Source organism: Pseudoliparis swirei, chromosome 7 (genome assembly GCF_029220125.1).
Source record: "Pseudoliparis swirei isolate HS2019 ecotype Mariana Trench chromosome 7, NWPU_hadal_v1, whole genome shotgun sequence".
In the NCBI taxonomy this organism is placed as follows: domain Eukaryota; kingdom Metazoa; phylum Chordata; class Actinopteri; order Perciformes; family Liparidae; genus Pseudoliparis; species Pseudoliparis swirei.
In genome coordinates, this window is record NC_079394.1 from 10,334,193 (window position 1) to 10,339,945 (window position 5,753).

The 5,753-nt window shown below is 41.6% G+C and overlaps 1 long non-coding RNA gene across 1 annotated transcript; it reads left to right on the forward strand.

Annotated features, from left to right (window-relative positions):
* Nucleotides 1-447: 447 nt before the first annotated feature.
* Nucleotides 448-2,807, forward strand: LOC130197389 (uncharacterized). The gene is made up of 3 exons (XR_008832440.1): nucleotides 448-567; nucleotides 766-895; nucleotides 2,624-2,807. It is a non-coding gene; the product is annotated as an uncharacterized LOC130197389 (long non-coding RNA).
* The last annotated feature ends 2,946 nt before the right edge of the window (nucleotides 2,808-5,753 follow it).

Consider the following 5,753-nt stretch of genomic DNA (forward strand, 5'->3'; position numbering starts at 1 on the left):
CATTCGTCAATAGAGGCCTGTTCAGCCCAGCCCAGCCTGTGTAGTCATGCTGTTTTTCTGTTTTAAATTACAGTAAACACCCGTCCCCTGTTGCCTCTCTGGCACCACCGTAACATAAAGGAATCTCAACTCTCAAGACAAACATTTTTATACCCAATCATCGTCTGACGGACTTGTCTTTGGCCTCTCGTGAGGTATGTTGCTGAACTGGGGTTAAACAAGGCGAGGTTGTGTTGCTTTCTCAAACCAATCAGAGTGTTTGGGTGGAGCTTTGTGCAACACGAGTTATGTTATGAGTCATTAAAGATACAAAAAACATACAGATGCTTTCGTGTATGTTGGGTTATGGTTGGATTATTATTAGGCTAGCAGTGGAGAACCACCTGTGTGTATGCGTGTGCGTGCGTGTGTGTGCGTGTGTGTGTGTGTGTGTGTGTGTGGCTCATCCTGCAGTTTGGTCTCTCTTTAGTCTGGCTTCCTCTGAGACACCTCTGTCATCGTTCGCCAAGGACAGCTTGGCCAGAAAGGCGTGTGTGTGGTGGAGCTGCTGGCTAATGGTCTCTCAAGGTGAGTGTTGGTAATCACCTTATGACACCACAAGCTTTATCCAATTAAAAGTATTCTAGTTGAAATAATGAAACCTATTTTTTAATATCATTGTTTTGGTTTTATGACTTTTTATTTAAACTGTTTTGGTTCACTCACTTTTTTCAACTAGTAGTTTCAAGATGCATCAAACAGGATTTATTTTTTATTTTTCTGCAGCAATGCTCTGATGAGCCGACTCCCCGCTCAGAAACAGCAGATCATCAGCGAGGTGGTGAACACTGTGGACCTCTGTAGCAATGAAAGAAATACACATTTCCCTCAGGGGTCGGTGGAGACCAAAACCGAGGTAAAAGAAGAGCGAATGGCTGACATTTGCAAAGCAGCCAACAACTAACTAAAAATGCAGATATCTTACAGCTTGCTGCGCTGCCTCCAGGTGGCCAACAAAATCAGTTGACGCAGGTTTAACCCTTTAAAAACATAAATAAAGTTACTTGGTGTACAATTTGTCTTGTAGCCTACATGAGCTGTATTTAACATTCCTAACAATAATATCGAAGCACACGACTATTTAATCTGAAACGATATAGTGGAGTAAGGTCTACCTGAGCAGATAATGACAATGATGTCGGTGTTTCATTCCAAACTTCTCCTTGAGAGGCAATCAAAATGCTCCCAATGTTGGATCTGCCGCCTTTACATTCCTGGGTTTAGATTAATAGATTGTTGCCACAGTGTAGCATGAATCAAAAAAATACCAATTTAGATTAAAGTATCATTCAACTTGGATGTGTTAAGGAAAGCCGGGCGGCTCTAAAGCTGCGTTGCTGTGTAATGTGTGTGTTGTAAACACCAGCGTGCCACCATATTGTATGGCAGCAGATCATATTTGACCATGTTAACACACCATCTGTTTAGCCTCATAAGCATTCATTACACATAAATGAGTACACACAGCAGGCTGCCACATCAGAGAGCAGTGGCACTGGCACACACACACACACACACACACACGTGCCTACACAGACTGACAAACACGTTCCCGTAACTATACACACAGACACACACATGCATTATATTAATGTATACAGATAAAGAATACATCTTGACGTAAACTAAAACACATAGAAGTATGCATGCACTGTATTATTGTATGTAATACACTAACTCAAGTACTTTACAGGCACACACACTCACTAACTCATTAACACACACACGCACAAACAAACAGCTGGTCTCTGGCATCGCCTCGGTTTTACCTGTTTCACTGTGGGTGTTTTTCTTCTCATACACAGTAAAGCATCACACAGCATGTGCAGTTGAAAGAGAAAAGGTGGAGCTGAGAGAGATGGGCAATAAATAGGGACAAAAATATAAAAATGAATATTTCAACAAAGCATTCACAGAATTCGGGGTATGTTGCGAATGTGACATTAGATTCCCAGCATGACTTGTCACCCCCTTCCGGTCCTGTTCAAGGATGTGTTCACATTGTGTCACGTCTGTGTTAAAGCAGTGGTCAGATACCCACGTGAACATTGAAACAGTCTTTGTTTGCCTCCCTATTTGTATAGCCATTAAAAGATACCTTTACTTTTGTCAAAGTAGTAGGACTGTTTTACCAACCTCCACTCCAGATCGACTTGAAATTAGATCATTTGTTTGTGTATTGTTGTACTACCAAGTCTTTTAGTTTCCCTCAAAGTCACATCGGAGAGCATACACAAACTCAAAATTAACATAACTAGCCTGAAATTAAGAAAATCTGCAACAGCATGAGAGTCTATGGAGCAGACTCTGGTTCGGAGCACGCAGATGCTACACTATGATTGGCCGGTCTACGTTTTTCAATTCAGTTTATTTGTATAGCCCAGTTTCACAAATTCAAAATTTGCCTCAGAGTGCTTTACAATCTGTACACATAGACATCCCTGTCCCAATACGTTTGAGGAGCAGGACTTAGCAAATGCTTGATTAATTCAGTGAGTACAATATTATTATAACTGATAGAAATTACTGAGTCCGAGAATTTTCCTGTAAAAGGCTGAATCTCTGCCCTGATGTTTCCCCACAGCTGAATATTTTCTCTGCCACAGGACGTCCTGACTGAGCTTCTGACAACAGACGGGCTTACTCTAATGAACATGGAGGCCCTGCTTCGTGAGAGGTTATTTCCCCAGTTCACTGATGTTGCCAGCTGCGGAGAGAACAGTTATAGCAACAAGTAAAGCCTCTCAATGTGTTCGCAGAGAGTTAGAAAGTGGTGTTGGGAAAGAAGCGACAAGGATAAGAGGAGGGGTTGGGGGAGCGAAAGGGAGCAAAGGGGAGAGAGAGAGAGAGTTGTTTAGGGGGATTTGGGGAGTAGAAGGTGGAACAGGGGGTGAGAGGTCTGGCTGGACTGACAGAGCTCCATTCATCCTCCATGCTCGAGCAGACAGAGAGCTGGCACTGAGGGACACAGGCTATAAATCAGAAACCATCGTACCCCGCTGATACACACACACACACACACACACACACACACAGTCCCCAAACACATGTATCCACAAACACACATATATAGTATGGACTTGTGCACATTTTCTATGCACACACACTAATAAACAGAGAAACACCTACACACAGTCCCCAAACACATGTACTCACACATAGATTATGGACACGTGCACATTTTGTATGCACACACTCACATACTGCACACACACACACACATACAGACACACACACAGCATGACACTCACTCATTAACACATTATTCTACCTGCCCAGCTGCTGTGACACGTTTCATTAAGCCAGCCTGCTGCAATGTCAGTGTGTTTTCATGTAGCGCTCTGCAGTCCCAGGACTCCTGACCTGCACATGTATGAATGTAAATACGATGGTTCACTGTTTCCTCTCCGTTTCAGCACGGAGAAGCGGCTCCGTTCTCTTTTCATCGTATAAAAACTGCCTCCATCCTTCACTCCCCGAACCTCCTCTCTTTCTTTTAGATCCTTTATTTTGGACCGTGGGTCTAATAGAGGATGCACTCTAGCAGGCTAATGATCGCCTTGGCCAGGGGTTATTGATCACTCCCATGATTGATCTGAGGACCCCTCTGATTACTGGGTCATTAATCAGGCCTGGATTACCCTATCAATAGAGCTGCCACTGACTGGCCCAGCCTGGAGATGGATGACTGGGGGCGCTGGAGGTGGAGAGAGAGGAGGCGAGAAGAGGAGAGGAGAGTAAAAAGACCAAGCGGCCAAAACACTTAAAGTGTCAGTTCACCTAAATCACTAAAATATAAGGCCCAGGCTAATATGAGAGGTAAAATAGCTGATAATAAATCAACTGATAGTAATTTAACATAAATACAAAACATAGATACATTTTTCAATATCCCCTTTAGTATCTTTTTATTTTTTTAAATTTCTTTTAAGAATTATGACCACGATTTGTACTGAGCGTGACATTTAAATCTTCTCAATGAACTCTTGTGGACAAGTAAAGGAGATACTTTATCAAATTACTTCATCTTTTGCATTGCTACACTTTCTATATACTTATCAGCTGATATATCTACCAGTCTTGATATATGTGGAAACTTCTAAAATATAGAGTTCTATCGGCCTGGCTGATTCAATTCAACTGATTAAATTATTTATTTTTAAATTACTTTCCCTTAGTCTTCCGTCATCAACCCAAGCAATGGAACCATTAAATAATGAATGGAATAATAAAATAATGTTTATAAAAGTGCAGCTTTAAATCCCCACAGTAGTCTTGGGACTGTGAAGGCACCACTCCCACCACATTTCATCTTTTGCTCATTGAGTTTGAATCCACAGCACCACCAACGTGTCTCTGGGTGGTTGAGCCAAGTCTCAGGAGCAGAGGTTGAGGTGAGACAAAAGGTAAGGTCTTTACTAGGAATAAGGTCATACACTGGGGAAATGTAGGGATGAGGATTAATTATTATTATTTTATTTATTTATTTATATATATTTATTTTTAATTTATTTTTATTTTTATTTATTTTTAATTTATTTTTTGGTAAAGAGTCTACTGTCCGATTAATACTCCAGAGCAGAGGGTGGCGGTAATGCACCAAATATATGGATGCCATTAAAAAAGAAGAAGAAGAAGAAGAAGAAGAAGAAGAAGAAGAAGCTCGTCATTCAAAGGGATTTTATGAGAATATTTAATGCTCCTCGTCTTTTATATGCCATCAAAAATCACAGCCAACAAAAATCCAAAATAGACACTCTCCACTCAGTGGACACACTTTACTGATGCTCCATGTTATGACGGCCATAACTCTCGTTTCACGAGTAATTTTAAATAATTGTTTGTTAGTTAAATATGTTGGTTTGATTGATCCACTGAGTCACACAGCATTTCAAAGTGGTCACACACTCTACAAGGACTCACACACGTTGAGGCCTTCAGGCTTGATGTGCTTGCTCCCTAGAGTGCACCATGGGAAAGTGTCTGAGTTTAGCTGTGGTGAACCAGCTGAGTGTGAGACTTTGACATTAGCTTCAGTCCACATATCTGTGGTGGCCTGTTGATCATCATCTGTGTGACAGCCTGCTTCTCTCCATATTATCACTATCTCAATCTGTGTGTCTCTGGAGAGAAATCCAACGGACACATCAACTCAACTGCAGCACCATTTGAGGATCCAGCATCTGGTGTTGGGAATGTCAAAGGAATACTCCAAAGGGATGTGGTCAACAGACTACACCGCTGAAATCATCCATGTGTCGCTCATAAATCATTTTCTCCAGTGCCTCGTGTTAACTGTTGAGTGATAGAAGACCACCAGGATTCAAATGGGAGGAATTAAGAATGTGTGGTGGCTCTGGCGCTACTACACATCAGTGCGGTCTTGCATGTTTTCTGGAAATGTGTAAAACTTGCACATACTGCTTTTACAATACAATGACCGTGACATTCTTGCGTCTTGGCAACCGCGTTGCCATTCAAAGCTCAGTGGTTTCTGGCTCCCATTGGCTTCTAAAGAGTCATCTATCTTTTAAAAAAAATATATACATACAGTATATATATATATACTCCAGAATCAGACAGCGGAGGCACATGCCATTTTGTTTATGCTCTGTTAGGTGTCTGCAGACATGCACATAAATGTTGCATTCAATCCGCTGTCAGACATGTTTGGCTATACACTAATGAAGGCGCTCTTAGGCATGGACAGATGA